This window comes from Dermacentor andersoni, chromosome 1 (assembly GCF_023375885.2).
Source record: "Dermacentor andersoni chromosome 1, qqDerAnde1_hic_scaffold, whole genome shotgun sequence".
Classification (NCBI taxonomy): domain Eukaryota; kingdom Metazoa; phylum Arthropoda; class Arachnida; order Ixodida; family Ixodidae; genus Dermacentor; species Dermacentor andersoni.
The window spans coordinates 247,132,098-247,150,332 of NC_092814.1; the positions used below are offsets into that span (position 1 = coordinate 247,132,098).

An 18,235-nucleotide genomic window follows, 5' to 3' on the forward strand; every position below is an offset into this window, starting at 1 on the left:
GCTGAAGTGGAAAGGGATTCGATAGGGCCGAGCCAGTGCACTGAAGGTCGATAACCAGATGAAGGAGGAGGTGCCGGCGTCTGCGATTGGTCTGCTTCCCCTTACTTAGCTTGCGGTGGCTGGTCGAAAATCGCGGCGGCATGCAACGGAAGCTTAAGAGTGACGCTAAAACAGATCCTCAGCAAAGAAGAGTTGGCAGAATGAGGTCGTAAACGTGCCGAAAGTGCTCGAAAACTTTACACGGCCACGCACGAAGTTTTATTATACGCAAATAAACCCATGCTCTCCGGCAGGTGCGAGTAGCCAGTGCCCGTGCGATCGGCGGCAGCCATCTTTTATTTCTTTCGGAACGGGGAAGCCTGCGGCTATTCAGAAGAAAATTCAGTCTTGTTCGGCATATTAATGCATCCTTAATGAGTACACGTCATTTTGACGCGGTGAGTTTTTCCGGTTTCGTGACGTCGCTTGACAGGCAGGTGAAGTGGGTGCAGCCCGAAAACTTTTGGCCAATAGCTGGGGGCGAATGACGAAAAGACGTCGAATCAGAAATAACTATTTTTTCTTTTTTGGGTCAACTAATGCATAATCAGTGTGTACACGTCATATCAGATGGGGAGGTATCGCGGTTTTCGTGACGTCGCGTGAAAGACAGGTGAAGTGGGGGTGGTCCAAAAAGTTTTTGGCCAATTGCGGAGGGCTCATTACAGAATTGGAATAGAAAAGTTTGGAATAGTTTTACGTTATAGCGCCCATGATTGCTAGAAACTGCTTCTTTGTCGTATGAACTGAAAACTGCGATTATCAGGCCACTACATGGAGGCTGAAGAAGATGTAAAGTTAAAATTTACATACCTATATTATTGCCAAAGCTCTCAAAGCCCACAGGGCATTACAGAGAGGAGTGGGATGACATGATATAGTTATGGCACACATTCTTAAAGTTAATACTGTCTGTGAAGCGATGGAGACAGGGAGGTGGTTCTATTTTGTACTGATGCGCGGGATGAAAGAGTTGAGGTAAGCATTCTACTCCAATCTTGGACTGATGGTCAACGCGTGGCGAGATATAAGAAGTAGACCGCAGTCCTTAAGATGGGATTAGTGTAATACATTTTATTGAAAAGACATAGGCGATAATTATTGCGCCGCAAAGCAAGTTAAGGCATACCTCGGAGGGTTGATTTCTATGGACAAGACGCTAGCAAGACGAGAACGATTGGACAAAATGAAACAGATGGCGCGGTTCTGATTGGGCTCGAGAATGCTCGTGAGGGAAGCAGGCCAAGAGTCCCATATGGAACATGCATATTCGAGTTAGGTCGTATTAGTGCTTTCTATAAGGATAACCTTACCGGGACAGTGGCAGATGAGAAATTGAGACGTAAGAACCCCAGCATGCGATTAATGTTGGTAGATATGAATTTCACTTGGAAATTCCGCTGAAGGCTGCCTCCTATGTGAACACCAAGGTATTTATGTGTAGTGACGCGCATCAGTGGCGTAGCATTGCAAACATATACTGCTGGGTTAGGATCATTTGGGTGACGCGAGATACGCATGCCTTTGCACTTAGTTAAGTTGAGCTTCATTAGCCAATCGGAGCACCAAGAAGAACTGTTATCCAGATATTCTTGCTGCATTGCATTGCCAGAACAGTTAGTGATAGTTCGATAAACAGTAAACAGTTTGATAGTAGATGATAATATCAGAAAAATTTGTGTTCGAATGCATGGCCTCATTTCTGGACAACTTCTCAGTTATCTCATCTCAGATGGCCAATTTGGCTTTCATATCATGACGAGGAAGCATAGTTTGTTTGGAGGAATTTTTCGATGAGATGGACTCTGCCTTCGAACAGAATATGTTTGCGTGTGCTTTAATTTCTGGATATACCGAAAGCTTTCGACACGGTCAGCCACAGTACCCTTCTTGAGAAGTTGTATCTGCTGGGTTTCAGAGGACCGTTCTATGATTTCTCAGAGAATGATCTGAGTGATCGCTAACAAGTTGTTGCCTTGGACATGCAAACACCATTCAGCCGCAAGCTTGAATTGAGAACTGGTATTCCACAAGGGTCAATTTTGTCAGTTTTGCTTTTTAATGTATTTATGAATGATTTCACTTCATCTGCAACCAAATCTATACTTTTTCGGTGCGCAGATGACACGGGGCTGCTAACCAAACATATATCTTACGTAAAAGGGATTAGTTAGCTACAAGAAAATGTATGCGATGCAATTGGATGGTTTGAAAATAACGGTCTTAAAGTTAATTCCGCGAAAAAGAAATCTGTGTGTTTCGGAAATCTGTTAAAGGCAGCACTTAATACGGTAGCACCTTTTTTGCTCTCACACAACAAACGTTTATGTAATTGCTTTCCAACAGAGCATGTGGATTCGGTAAAATACCTCGGATAATATATTGATAACGATCTTTCCTGGCACACCCATTTAACGTGCCTCTGTACTAGACTCAGATGTGTTGTGTGTTTATTGTTTAATAAAAAATCTTCTATTCGACGTCGGTAAAAAAAAAAAACTGTCATGCACTCGATCCTGCAGTGTTTTGAGGTGCTAAATAACCGTGTTTGCATTTTCTTCGGTTCGTTGGCAGTGCAGAATTGATACCAAGAGTATCTTGAACAGCACCGCTTACCATTCTTCTGCCACGAACAGAACAGATCTGTTTTCGTCTCTTTGCTTGCCTTCCTTTAAGTAATTTATTGTTTGTGCAAGAAGTTGTGTCTTGCCACTTTTAGAACTCCAATTTCAGACATGCCCACACTGCGCCTTGATCACTCCGAAAAGTTCCTCGTTTTCTTGGGCCCCTTTGCGCTGCAAGTTTATATTCCCCAAATTTTCAATGAACTGCCAGACGATCTGCCAATCTGCCAGACGAACTGTCTACTTCTCTAGCATAGTATCTTGAAATCGTCTGCCGATTTACTTAAAGCAATGCTCTTCATTACTTATTTCTTGAAAGGAAGTATGCTATACACTTTTTTAATCAGACAAATACTTTTCTTCGTGCAATATATGCAGCATTGCAAGATTGTAATAATTGCAAGTGCAAAGCTATGTTTCGTGATACTACGATGTTGAAAAAGAGCCGTGATACCACTGCCCGAGAATTATCGGGAGCTTTCTCCATAGAGTCACTGGGGTCACAGTGCATTAGTGTGCCTTCTTTAACCTTGTACAGCGCTGAATATGGTTTTTTTTGGGATTCTGTCGCATGAGTGCGCTCTGGTGAACGGATGTTGGTGATTCCTGCACATGGTGCTCACTGCGCATATTCTTCTAGATTTTGCTCTCTATATAGGAGTGACGCAATAAAATGATGTCAGTTGAGAGGAGCACCTTGTCCTGTCGTCTTTCTTGTGTCCGTTATTTTGCGCTAAACGAAGTAATTATGGATACCTATTAAATACTTATTTTTGCTCCATCACGTCTCACTAGAAGTTACTCGTATTCTTTATTATTCATTGCAATATCCCTCTGTATGTCACTGTATACAGGGTATTGACAGAACGCTGCTTCCAAAGATCTTTAAAGATTGCCTGTACCAGATAGCACAATTCTAATTCATGCGCTGTTCTACTGCAAGAGGCGGACATTACTTGCAAAAAAAATCAAAATGCATAGTCGAGTAGTTAACGTAAATCACTAATTAAGTTTTTAAATAATCATCTTACGGCAAATATTGCAATTTACAAATTCTAGCGGTTTCTGACTCTGCAAGTCATATCCACTTGGAGATAATTGTGCGGATAGCACCATTTACGAGATATACGCCGTCAAACTTGTCGTAAAAACGCGCTGGCGTTCCACTTACTTTCTCAAAAAACGACGTTTTATGCATTGAAGCACGAAAATACCTGGAACGCCAATGCCAATGCACGGAATGCCAATCCGCAAAGTTCGGCAATTAATATCTCTGAACTGGTGTCAGCGCGAGAAGTCTTTCCAAGTAGATCCGACTTAAACACTTCCCGGCTACACTTTGTAAATTGCGATATGTGCCATAAGCTAAAAAACTAGAAACGTTAATTAGTGATTCTTATCAATTAGACAGTTATGCATTTTAATATTTTGCACAAGTAGTGTTCGCCTCTTCGAAGATAACAGCTCATGGACTAGAATGGCGCTATCCGCCACAGGCAAATTTAAAAGAGCACCCTACGGAATATGTTAAATTATCTTTGACTCGTGTAATGCCATCTGTCTTTTTTTTTTTTGCCGACTGTTATCTAATTTCTCTGGAAATACTGTCACGTAATTTTCTGCTTTTATTTCGTTCACTAGGTCGTGACGAGTGATTTCACTCTTGTTGAATGTCTCTTACAATTTTTCCCATTGCCGATGTAGCGGGGTCCTGTCGCGCAAGCCTCTCTCTGTTTTTGACAGACCCCATATTTCAATGCACGAATTCAAGATGGTAATAAAAATTTTAACGCGACAGCGTTAAGGAGCTCGTGTCGCAGACAAGCCGGTGTCGTCGGCGTCGGTGTCGGCGTCAGCGGCGTTGGCCGTGAGCGATAAATCCCAGAAGGCACTTCATAAATAAAAAAACATCTTGCAAGATGGGCTGGTGGGAATCGAACCAGGGTCTCCGGCCACGAGTTCCACTCAGTCACTCAGCCACGAGTTCGTTCCTTCAAAACGGGACAAAATCGCCTCTAGTGAATGCGGTGTTGCCTTAGAAACGTGCCGTAGAAAGTTATACTGCGGTGTTCATCGGTAATTATGACCATGTAACTTACAGAAGTCGCAGTTTCACGAGTAGCGAAGTACGTTTCCGCTAAATTTCTTCTGCGCTCTGCGCAGACGCAGAGCCATCTTGCCGCAAACACAGAAGACCCCCTCCTCGCGATGTACCGCGCTGCCCCGACACGTGGCGCGCCACTCGCCCCATGACTAGGGTGCCTCGATGTCCTCGCCCGCCGCTCCGTTCAGGGTGGAGACAAGTGCGTCGTCTGCTACGGCGTCCGCCATGTTCTTGCCCGCTGCGAGCGGCGCATTCTTGGCGCGCTTGTGGATGAGCGGTTTGACGGAAGCAATGCGCTTTTTTTTTATTACTTCGATTACTTCGATGACGAATTTCTCTACTATTAAGAAATATTTTTGCACCGAAAAAATATGTGCGCATTCCCTAAGGCCCCTCTTTTAAGCCAGCTCAACTTCGTGTTCCTATTTAATGTCGTTTTAAAGCAGTTGTTTGGAAGTACCCTCGTAAAACGCTTTGCAACCAGTGAGCAGCGGCCTGGCGTGTTTTTTTTACGAACTGTAAATACAGAAATTAAGTTGCGCGGCAATAACTTTGTTTCACAGTGAGAAATGATGCGTTTAACACAAGGGTTCATAGAGGAATGCAAAAATTGCTATGCTGCCAGCATTTCTGTTCTTCGCGAACAGTTACGCCGTGAACCTGTGTTACTTGTGAGCATGTTGGTGTGCAGCTCTGGAAATTCCTATTGCATAAGAAGATGCCGGTGGTAAAGAAAAGAGGTCAATAAGTGACGAGTAGATACGTGATTTCAGTCACGAAGTTTGTGTCGCTATGCAGGTTTTTATTATGTCAGCTGTCAGGAGGTGTCAATTGTCACAGGTCTTGCGTAGATCTCAGACCAACGACCAGAAACTACAAAGAAGCCTTGAATTAACTTGAACAAAATAAATTAGAATGTCAGCTTGCTGCTCAGCTCGATAAGTTGAAAAAAAAAGCGGAAAACTTGTACAGACACAAGGTGAAAAATAAGCACGCACAGCAAAGTAAGAATAAACACATGAATGAAAACTATATTAAAAGAGTAACACAAATGAAACGAAAGTTTTTTTTTAATTCTGGCGATATGCATTAAAATTTAATTTCAGTGCTCACTGTAGGCTCACTCCTGCACACGTCTTGCTTGCATGCCCGTCAAGTCCCGTTGCCGCGGCTTGACGCAGGTGCACACGCAGCCCCAGTCTCGCGTAGTTTGACACAAAGAGCTTTTCCACTGTTTCTTTGTGTTCCTGACAGGCGCCCGCTACGCCGCACCGCAACATATTTGTCAAGTATGCGGTTACAGCCTTCAAAGGAGATTTCATGGTGAAAACGCTTTCCGTCCAGGTGGTGATACCATAAAAATGTTTCTCGCAAGATTTGAGAACTAGCATGACTGCGTCGCTTGGGTAATGAAGGTTGCTGCCTTCAGAGACGTATTCCTTGAGGGACGTCAAGTACGCATGCTCACTGCTGCTTGAGCCTAACAATGCAGGTTTGCACTTCTCGCAGTGGTTAATAGGTTTGAGGATCCCTTTGATAAGAAACCCACCGATATGAAACAAAATCTCGCACTCAGCTGATGTTAGCTCTTCGACAAACGGGATCTCCGCGTCGTCGATAGCTTCAATATCGGCTGCCGCTTCTTCTTGCATACCTGCCGACAGCAGGTCGATCAGGTACTGTGCGTCATCGACATCGTAGCTAGTCGTTGACGGTGTGTGGAAGAATTGGCTGACACAAACACCTTGAGTGATTACTGCACAACGGCACGCAGCAGCCGGGCATTTTGTGCCGACAACACCCAGCGAACTCGTCGCAGCAACGTCCTATAGCACCTGCACCGTGCAGCGCGCGCGGCGGGCATGAACATGGCGGCGGTGGCTAGAACGAACCGGTTCTGGCGGCACCGGCGCCGTCAAAGAATGTCTCCACCCTGAACGGAGCGGCGGGCGAGGAGGACATCGAGGCACCCTACCCATGACCGCGTCCGCCTTCATGGCGCGTCGGGGCCCGGCTATCTCTGTCGATCGCGATGTTTGGCTGGCGTAGCGCGTTTGAGTAGGCGGTGCGAACGGGGTGCGATAACGCTATCGCGTTCCACTCTTGCAGGCGAAGCTTAAGTGTCCTCCAATTATTATTATTATTATTATTATTATTATTATTATTATTATTATTATTGGACAAGGACCCAGAGGTATGCAATGCTCAGAGGCATACGACACCTGCCTGTTCTTCAGGAACTAAGGGACAGAAAGATAAATTGAAGGCATGAAGAATGGAACTAAAGAGGACAATGACAGGTCACAAAGGACTAAACTCAAGCAACGACAAAGAATATACACCGGATGTTTCAGCCAACACTTTCAAATTAAAAAAAAAAAATTGCCTGTGCCGGATAGCGCCATTCTAGTCCATGAACTGTTCTACTCGAAGAAGCGGACATTACTTGTACAAAAAAATTAAAATGCATAATGGTCTAATTATTAAGAATCACTATTTCAGTTTTTAATCAATTACCTTATGATACATATCCCAATTTGCAAAGTCTAGCCGGGAAGTTTGCAATTCGGATCTCCTTGGAACGAATTCTCGTGCTGACACCAGTTCAGAGATATTAATTGCCGAACTTTTCAGATACATGCACTGGCGTTCCAGCTGCTTTCGTGCTTCAACGCATAAAACATCGTTTTGTTGAGAAAGTAAGTGGAACGCCAGGGCATCTTTACGGAAAGTTTGATGGCGTATATGTCGTAAATGGTGCCATCCACACAGTTATATTCAAGTGGATATGACTTGCAGTGTCAGAACCCGCTAGAATTTGTAAATTGCAATATTTGCCGTAATGTAATTAGTTAAAAACCTAATTCGTGATTTCTCGTTAATTAGCCGATCATGCATTTCGATTATTTGTGCAAGCAATGTCCGCCTCTTGGTGTAGACCAGCTCATGGACTAGAATCGTGCTTCTGCCACCGGCAATCTTTAAAAATCTTTGGATGTGTTCGGTCAATTCCCTGTATACAGTGACAAACAGAGGGATATTGTAATGAATAATAAAGAAAACGAGTAACTTCTAGTAAGATGTGACGGAGCAAAAATAAGTATTTACTAGATATATTTTGCGGGAAGAAAAGTAATTGTCTAATTAAAAAAGTGTATAGTATACTTCCTTTTAAGAAATAAGTAAAGAAGAGCATTGCTTTAAGTAAATGGGCAGACGATTCCAAAAGAGTATGCAAGAGAAGTAGGCTGTCCGCCTGCCATGATTACATCGCACTAAAGGTAAAAGGAAATAAGATATAACGTAAATCTTGTGCAGCTGTTAAGGTGAAAGCATCGGCTAGTTGGTTATTCGAACAGCACTAAGGACTCGGACAAAGATGGAGGCACGTAGGAATTGAGCTGCTGACAAGTAACTTATTATTGCGACAGACAAACATTTGAATGCGCTGGCGCGCATTTTCAAAGGCAGAAAAGCGTGAAAATTGTAAAAGAGATAGCGGCAAGGGTTAGTCACACGTACTCAATGGTGTCGCAACGTGTTCTTTTCTATGTATGCCTTCACCTTTTACCGTGCCCTTAGCAGTGTTCCGGCCTGAAAAAGAAACTAGTCTGGTTATTGTTAAAAAGCTCAACTCTTCCTAATACGTTACATGTCATTGCGTTAACAACTGATTTATAGAATGTGATGGCAGGAGTAAATTGGTCCATTCGGGCAGTTATTAATTTTGGGGTAATCTCGAAGTAGATGAGAATTGCGCGGCTGCAAAATGCACTGAATGTGTGAATTATGGTCGCTTTATTTTGCACCTGCCGTAATGGCATTACATGTGCGTAGGTAAAGGCTGCACCACGTCACAGTGCAGTAAGTGCCTCTGAATAAGCGCAAGATATAACGCGAGGTAATTTCGAAATATTGAAATAATGTGATGCCCTGAGCAGTATTCTCACTTCATGAGCTGTTTTACGCAGCAACTTGGAGATTTGAATGTTGTACACTAAATGAATATAAAGTGCACGCGACCCCACGAACCGAACACTGGCCAATTACATAAACTTAGATGTATGGGCAACGGCCGAGGCGCGTGCAAAGCTTTTATAAGCACAATGGAATATTATAACTCGTTTCGAAGGGAGTTATCAGCATTATAAGAGTTATAAGTATAAGAAGCATAAGAATTTCGAAGGGAGTTGCACCGGTTCCATACTAATACGTTATTGCGGTCATTGTTTAGCCTTCGTGTAAAAAAAGCAGGAAGTATATGGTAATGTCATCAGCGTAAAAGAGTGGTTCAGAATTAATTAAGTACTTTTGATTATTACTGAAATAACAAATAACATAGGCACGAGAATTGATCCTTTGGGTAAACCTTTCTGAATTGGTAAATAATTTAATAAACCTCGATTAATATAAACAGCTCGCGGCCTATTAGATCGAAGGAGTTTAATTAGAGTTAATGCAAGCCCAAGAACACTGATGCAAATAAGTTTATCAAACAAACTCCTATGATGTCGCACGCTTTGATTAAGTCGTTAATAAAGCACCAGCAAATTGCCTCTGTCGGCGGCATGCCTAACTTTGTTAGAAAAGAAAAGTAGAGCAAAATCATAAGAGTAGGCGGCTTGATCCCAGATTAAGTGACAATTTATTAAATTTCATAAATACTTACTTAATGGCTTTTCAATGCATCTTTATTACTTTACTGAAGAAAGGCCATATTGAAATTGGTCGACAATTATTAGCGCACGTTTTGTCGCCTTTTTAGTGTATCGGGTTATTTTCTGCCTTCTTTAGTTTTGCTAGAAATGTTCCTGTCCAAAATACGAGATTGATGATGTGTCAGAAAGTAATAAAAATAAAATGAGCTATTATTTTTACGTTTGTGAAATTAATTTCGTCAGGATCTGCACTGGTCACCTTTAAGTGATCCGCGATAAACCTTTATTCGAACGTACAGTAAAAAAGTGATACGGCTTTGAACAACGGCTCAAGGGTGACCGCATGTCTAGCAATAAGACGGCAGAAAAACTCATAGATTGCGTTCGTGATATCTAAATAATTAGTAAATACAAAGCCAGAACAATTTAGTTCACTAGTTCACCTCACCAATGTTTATGTTCAAAAGAGAATAGTTCCTTGAACTCATAACCAGCCTTACTGACTTACGATTCATGGTAGTCGTGAAGTTGCTACGCGTGTTAGATTAGATTAGATTCTGGGGTTTTACGCGCCAAATCTGCTTGTGAGGCACACCGTTGCAGTGCGGGACTCCGGATTAATTTTGACCGCCTGTGGCTACCTGCAGGTTACCGGAGCGACAAACACGGTACGCTTACAAGCTGCCCGTGCGAAGCGTGCTGAGCAGCCCGTTGGCTAGCGTTGACGTCAGAAAGGATTGGACTGGACGGCAAAGCACGCGCTCTGGCTATCACGTGGCGTTCTCCAAGACGGCGCTTGAATTACCCTGAATTTGGCCACAGGACGCTGCAACTACGGCAGGTCCGCTCCGCTACGCTAAACGCATAACTAAAACGGGAAAATCGGCTGCCGCTACACTGTGGCTTAGCGGGGCAATTCGGAGCGGAGCATGCCGTAAAAACGTTCAACTAAAACACTCTAATCTAAACAGCTCGCGCGCGACGCCGTCAGCAAAAGTGCACAGCGCCGAAAAAAGAAGAAAACAAGCCAGGAGAAAAAAAAACAAAACATGAAGGCGGGGCCCGTGACGTATGTGTCACGCGATCCTCAAGGCCTGGCATGGGAGGTTAACCTTGCGGAGGTTAGACGGGGCGAGTAGAAAGAGCGTCTATGTTTGTGGTGAAGCTCGCATTCTGAAATCATGGGTTCGCGACACTGAAATATCTTTATCTCTGCTATTACTGAGCCGATTTGAAAAAATTTTGCCACAGAACGTTCCCTAAAGAACACGTAACAACTTCCAGCGTATAACAAAAATTTCTTATGTGGCCTGGTGAGGGGTCCTTTAAGTACCGTTTTTTTTTTTTTAAGAGTAGCAATCTTTACCACATCGTACTGAAAACGGAACAATCAGTAATTGACGTAGTAGTTCTGCGGAAACCCGGCTGGATGTCTGATTTTCTTTTTATTCAACAATCAGTAATGATCTGTAATGATCGTTTCCAGGTTATGGGAAATGAAACTGGAAAATACGTCACCAGTAAGGGTGCTATAGAATCCAGGAAGTACAACAATATAGGAAGAGTATGAAGCGTAATTCATAACTGACAACAACATACTAAAAATAGTGTAATCACGGCAACGTGGATGTGCGTCGCCATGAATATTTATGATAATATCACCCATAATTACGACATTCTTATTTTCATTTCTCTTAGCAGTAAGAAGTGCGTTAAGCTAACTACCAATGTCTGAAGTTGACGATGATGGCAAAAGGTAAATACAACAAAGAATAATGATTTCCGCTCTTCAACCAATGAGGACTCGCAGTTATTCACACGAACAGCAAGACCGTTCCCAATCTTGTACTTCTTATACAACGTTTATCTTATACTTCTTATACAATCTTATACAACGTTTTGTGTTTCTGTGCCAAAATGCCAGAGCCGAGTGTGGAAAATGAGAAAAAGCTCGAGCATTTTCTGGCGCAGTCTAACTATAATGGTCCTACAGCAAGAAAAACAGAAAATTGCACTTTCTAGGCGAAATGCTGCTATCACTAAGAAAAAAGCATTGCTCTAGTTCAAGTTCAAGAAGGATATACCCACCGCCGAGTCCCAAATTGAACAGGAGGCAGGCCGTCGCCTGGCGACAACTACAGACAAACACGTTCCCTAATCTATTCCGTCTCAAACGTATTTTCCCAGATAAGCATCAGGACGACACGTGCAAATTGTGCCAGGAAGGACCAGCAACACTCAAACACATGCTGTGGGAGTGCAATGTAGTTATAGAAGGGATGGCAGTTACTCCGGAGACCCTGTCGTCGAGGTGGGCCGCCGCTCTGCGCAGCTCAGACCTCGGAATTCAGATGTGGGCAGTCCAGCAAGCCCGTGAAGCGGCGTTGAGGCAGGGCCTTGACGTTCCTCCGTGGGAGACCTGAGCGCGGGTCGCGTTAAACCTTGCCGGACATACAAGAAAGTTGTATCCATCCATCCATCCATCTAGTTCAAGTCACAAGGTCTACAATACAATATATGCACTAGGTTACGTCACAAGCTATGCTCCCAGTACTTTCCCAATGAGAATTACACGCAAACTGCAAGAGACTGCACTGCAACTGATTTTGAGATTACGTTTCACAGCCTGTCATTACTTGCTGTGTAAATTGCGTGTGTTGTGACATACATTGGGTTAATTTGAACTGTCTCTGAACTGTGCATTAGTGCGTTCATTGTTTAGTTTTCATTTTATTTTAATAAGCTGTCTTGCTAGTATGTGTGCTCGAGCCAGCCAACTTTGTGTTGATTGGCTAGGCGAGAAACAGTAGCCGACATTATCATTACGTCAACATCTCCTACATATGCGAAAAAATTGACTCAAGGTCAAGGTAAAATTTCATAAAAGACGGAGTCCAATTTGTCATCGACTACAATTAAGAATGTGTATCACGCCGGAATTTATTAGTACCTGATTTAGTGATAATAAGGCTATTGAAACATTTAGTAAAGTTTCCGCTGCGCTTTCTACAACAACTAATCGTTATATTGAAGCGAGCCCCGGTACCAGCAGCGCAACCTTCCTATGTTGCTGCTCTCTGTCTTGAATTTTATCCCGGTATGTTTGACGTGCGCAGCATAATCAATATATGGTGCGAAAAGAAAACCGACAAAGCCTGGCAGCGCTTCTTGCTTACAGTAAAGTCGGAGATAATTCCGCGTGTTTCACGTTTTCATAGCCTAGAGCCATGTTAAGCAGGCCTATATACGTGCCCTCGAAAACTGTAACCACAACCAACCAGACGGCCGAAGTGGACGCGCATTTGTCGGGTCGCCTTCCGGTCTCACACCTGTCTTGTTTCGGGCAGGCGACGGCGGATACGCGCCAACGGTGCCTGGAGAGTCGATTAGCTCCCAGGGAGTTGTGGGACGTCAAGTTCCCCCTCCCCCCAAGTGGGGCACGCCGTAGCTTTCTATCCCAGCGCTCGGCGCACGCGCCCGGCACTGCAGTGGCACCAGAGTCCGAAATTAATCGCCGAAAATAGTCAGTTTGGAATGCGGGCTCTGGAAAAAGGGGCACTAAATCAGTTTATACTGATAGAGCACTGTTAGATAGCTGTATTGTCGTTATTATCGCAATAATAGGTTGAATATTAGAGTAAATAATGAAGGTAAAAGTTGGTTTCTTTAAAACTTAAAAAAAAAATTTAATTGTGGGGTTTTACGTGCCAAAACCACTTTCTGATTATGAGGCACGCCGTAATGGAGGACTGCGGAAATTTCGACCACCTGGGGTTACCTAAATCAAAGTACACCGGTGTTTTCGCATCTCGCCCCCATTGAAATTCAGCCGCCGTGTCCGGGATACGATCCCGCGACCTCGTGCTCAGCAACCTAACACCATAGCCACTGAGCAACGACGGCGGGTTTTTTAAAACTTCCGCACTGAAAACAACCCCGGTGCGTCAGTGTGGCGTCACGGACGTCAAACTATTTTTTTTTTATTTCCAACACGTTGATTGAGTGGAAGTTCTCTAAGCTTGTCACGTTCAGTTCTTGGCTCCTTTGGGACAGAGCGTAGTAAATTCTTACTGATAAATTATTAACTAAGACGTGGCAGAGACGCGGTCAAATTTCCCGATGTCATGCAGAGCTCATGCTGAACCTTGCACGTAGCGTCGCCAGCCGTATTTCCTTTTTTGCGTATTTTTTTGGCTTACCACGTGTCTCAGTCATTGGGATAAGAGTGGCGTTTCTGGCTTATAGAATAGTAATTTAGTAACACAGGCCAATATCATTTTTTCCTCTCTCTCTTTAGTGTCCCTTAAATACAGAGGGCGATTATCTCCAGTGCTTCCGATCTCATTCGAATTGATCAACCAGCCTCAAATAATTGGAATGTCAGGTGCCTAAATGAAGCAATCTCTTCGTGGAAAGTATTTTGTCGCTATCTGCGTTTGTCATGTTTGCTGTGGCGTCTCCAATTATTGAAAGCGGTACGCTGTTCAGTGTCTTACGAAGGACTGCCCACTTCTGAGGAATCCGCTCTTCGTCAAACTTCAACGCAAATATTTTGCTCGATCGCGCTTAGTACGAGCAGAAGCAACAGGCGCCAAAAGTTGCCGTTTGATGCGTGGGACGGTGACTTCAACCCGAGGTTTTTATTGGTAAAAATAACATTGTTGACATTTTAGCCAGTAACTATAGTCTTCGCGAGCATCGCCTAACCTTTCTGTTGAGTTTTCCATTTTGTTACTCTCGCCCTCTTTTCCTCTTTGTATTCCTCCTTTCCCTTACCCCTAGTGTCGGGTAGCAAACCGGGCGCTCGTCTGGTTGACCTCGATGCCTTTCCTCTCCTTGCTCTCTCTCTCTCTTTCCTTTTTAACTCTCGTCAAGGTGGAAAGGTGACCAGTGCTTTACGCTGAAACCAGAAACATTATCCACAAGGACACGCTACGATTTCTACATGACGTTAGCATGAAAGTAAATTGGGTATAACTTCAGTATTAGGCCGGTGATCGTCCCTCAGTATTCATTATAGTTGTACCGCAGATTTAGGCGACGACTGTCTCACATTATTAAAGATATGTAGTTGTCGACAAGTGATAATTATTATTTACCAATATTTAAATTGAATTGGGGACATTAACTTCCCCAAACTGCACTTTAGGTTATGAGGGACATTGTAGTAGAGGGCTCCCGCAATAATTTTGACCTCACAGGTTTCACCCCATCAATATACGGCCGTTTTCTCTGACTGGTATTCAAACCTGCGACCTGGTGCTTCGCAAGAGAATTGTCAAGGAATAAGCTTAAGTATAGTTAAAATCACTTACATTTGGATGATTCAAAGAAGACGCCCGGGATGGAAGAAGCCTTTCCAACGAGGCATTCGCACAAACCTAAAGAAAAAGAAAAAGAAACAAACAACCCTCATGTATACATATAGCATTTCATTATGTGGAAACAGCGGCACTTTTGTCAGTGCAGTGCCATTGTCAATTGAAGCAGCATCCTTTGTGAACACAATATTGTGTGGTGAATAAAGCTTGGCGCTGGCTCATAAGTTGCCTCATAATAGTGATAGCATATAACTTAATCCTGCGAGCAGGGGGGACGGAACTGCTTGACGGCCGGGCATCGAAGTAATGGGTAAGGGGTCACGTGACCGCCTTTTCTACAGTGGCAATTGTGTCAAAATATCGACCCGCCGTGGTAGCTTACTGGTAGATTGCGCTGCTAAGCTCGAGGTCACAGGTTCGATCCCGGGCGAGGCAACGGCATATCAACGGGGGTGAATTGAAAAAGGCTCGTGTACTTAGATTTAAATGCACGGTAAAGAACCTCAGGTGGCCAAGATTTATCCGAAGTCTCGCTACGACGTGCCTCATAATTACACCGTGGTCCCGGCACGTAACTCCAGAATTTAATTTCTTGGCCGAAATTTTAATGTCTCTCCCCATCGCAGCTGCGGACCAATTGTATCTGCATGCCAGTACAGTACCCATTACTGCAACTTTGCAGAACAAATCTAATATACGAGTAAGATCGCTACCGACGAAGTGTTATCGGTGATGTTCTTCTGTACGCTGCATTTAACAGTTCAGCGCATTAGCAATTCAGTTATAAATAACTGAAAAATCAGTCATTCAAAACAAAAGTGAAACTAAGCGCAGTTTATGCCGCAAACATGAATCACAAGGAGTTGCGGTGAACCAGCGCCATTCGCTCCGATCAACCACGAGCAACACGCAGGTCTGAACGACGCGAGCCTTCTGTTGCACAATTCCCGTGTTCAAGGGCACCCGGTACGCTAGTATCGGGCGCGCGACGTGACTCGACACATTGTCTTGCTTACACGATAAGCTGCATCACAGACTGAAAACATTTATCAATTTCCAGACATCCAGCAGTCAGTGACGTGTTTGAACGGGAATTGACGTAAATAACAAGAGGAGCGGCTTCCAGGTGAACTCCAAAATAAAAACATTTGAACATCATTCCGAGCACAGAGCAACCGAGAGCAAAAGCCGGACGGCTGAAGCAAACTGTTCAAACTGCAAGGGCGCAGAAACATATCTGCAGCAATGTGCGACGAGCGAACATTCGAGTCAAAAGTTCTTGGCATGAATGAAAACCATTGTCCTTGAACAGAGTGTGCACGCTTGCTTAAGGGTCGAGGCCTTCGATAAATCACCGCTCTAAATGGGCTCGCTGCTGTCGGGCGCCAGCGACTTAGGAGCCAAGCTTGGAACGTGGGGCCGCGGAGAAGAAACAGCCGCGTGCGCTCCACTCGCTTTCTTTCTCTTTCTTTCTTCCCGGGGGATCGGCGGGACGCGCCGCAGCGTGTACAGCGCGCGGGCGGCGGAGAGAATGTTCGCAGAGTGCAGCGAGGCGAACCGGCAGCGGGCCTGTCCCGGGAAGATGGAGGCAGCGGGTTCGTCTCTGATCAAGCGAGCGAGAACCACCGGTGGAGGCCTCAAGCCACCAGCGGCAGCGATTTGTACCAGCCGCCGTTGGGGTGGTGCACAACGTGCCGGCAAATGGCCGCGGCATCGGGCTCCGACCGAGTCGATTATGAAGCAAACAGTTGTGCGGGGCTCACGACCTCAATGTCGGCGACCATTCGAAGCCCGCCAGGCCTGTCGAGAGAGCAACCGGAAGGAAGGCCGAATCAGTGGCGCGCTGTCCCTCCCTGGAGGAACGGCTTCCGCTGCCCCCTACGTCACCGTGTATGTCTTAGCACCGCCCCCCCCCCCCCTCCAGTCTGGGCTGGCTTGGGACTATAGGAAGCGGACCTTTATCCTGCAGCCCCCCTTTCCCCATATCCCATATACGCACAGCGTTAACGAGCTTTTCGTGGTCCTGTTGCACTTGGCGAGTGGGCACAGGGTAAATGGTCGTTTAGTTTCCGGCTGTGCAACAGAGCCGGTCAACCCCAGTCCTTCGTGTTCCCTATACTTTATGAGATTATGTCCTCCAAGGCACACTTATAAGCCTACCAATCTTGGCAGACAGCGCTCGGAACTGTTTCCTACCCGCTGTTTGAGAAAGTGAACATACTGCTTTTATAAGCTTTTGAGCTCTCCTTCAGCTATAGGCAGACAGCTGCACGTGCACGTAACTCACTCGGTGTCTTTATTTTTTGAAAGACCTACATTTCACAAAAATGCAGCAATGCTTTACGCATGCAGTAATGTCTCTGCATAAATCACTATGGAGTGGGAGAGTGGCCTCAGCAAATTAGTGGAAAGTTTAGCACTTCGTCATTGCCCAGTTGTGCATGCCGGAAAAAGCCATACATAGATGTAACGTGAAGCGCCAGCATCCGTTTCCGACATCCATGGTTACATAGAATTAATACTGACAACCACTTACAATTAGAGGGCCTCAGCAACTTTTCAGTGACGCTGCCGTCGTTTCCACACCCAAGGTCACTGGGAATTGGCGTATATCTGGGAAATTCCCTACACAATATTCACACTGTAAAATGAGGTATGTCTTGAGAAGAAAGTTTAACGATGTCATGAGAGGTGGGCCTAGCGACGGACCTAGCATGCTCCTCCAGGCGAGATGGTGAGTTACGAAAGAAAAGGAGAGATTGTTCAATTCGATCACAGAACTCAGAAATAGTGAAACTTATCCAGGCTTGAGATAAAAAAGCCATGGTATCTCTTTTCACTAGATGCTAGGTGATTGTGTTATCATTGGAAGGTGATGACACAGTAAGGTAGCTCGGACGTCAAACCAAGAAGACCGCTGTGTCCCTATTCCTCTTTCAAGGACAGAAGCTGCCAGACAACTTCGCATTCTAGCACGCACATTCTCGTTAGCTGAAAGGAATAGCGCGCATTCAAGGTACGCCAGACTGCACAGACTGCCATTCGCTGCAACACCTCCGGCCGGACTACACCGACGCGAAGCGCCTCTTCTTTGTCGGTTGTGGATGGCAGTTGCCTTCACGAAAGCTTATTAAGCACTAATTGGAATGTCTGACAGTCTTGCATGTGGTGTCTGTGGCTGAAAGGGGATCATTTTGACGACCTATTGTGCCCCTGCTTTCAATTCTATGTCCAACGCATTCAGAAAACTTGATGGTCGTCTTCTCAGTGAACAGACTATACTACAACATTCTCCCCACCGATCATCGGCTCAGTAGGCAGTGAAGACACTTTTTTGCTTTCTGAGAACGTCTGGCTTGTACGAGCGCCTCTGACTAAGTAGTGCTCTCCGTGCACATCTGTCCTCCGCCTGCTCTCTCCCTTCTTGCTATTTCCCTTCTCCGTTCCCCCAGAGCTGGGTAGGCTACCACACTCTTGACTGATGAACAT

The 18,235-nt window shown here is 44.8% G+C and overlaps 1 protein-coding gene across 2 annotated transcripts in view; it reads right to left on the bottom strand.

Annotated features, from left to right (window-relative positions):
• Positions 1-18,235, bottom strand: part of LOC126547914 (tachykinin-like peptides receptor 99D) — a 915,613-nt gene that overhangs the window by 709,703 nt on the left and 187,675 nt on the right. For both annotated transcript variants that reach the window (XM_072284127.1, XM_055063611.2), the window contains exon 2: positions 14,741-14,806. The gene's annotated coding sequence lies outside the window, so the exon portion shown is untranslated. The remainder of the gene's footprint in view (positions 1-14,740; positions 14,807-18,235) is intronic.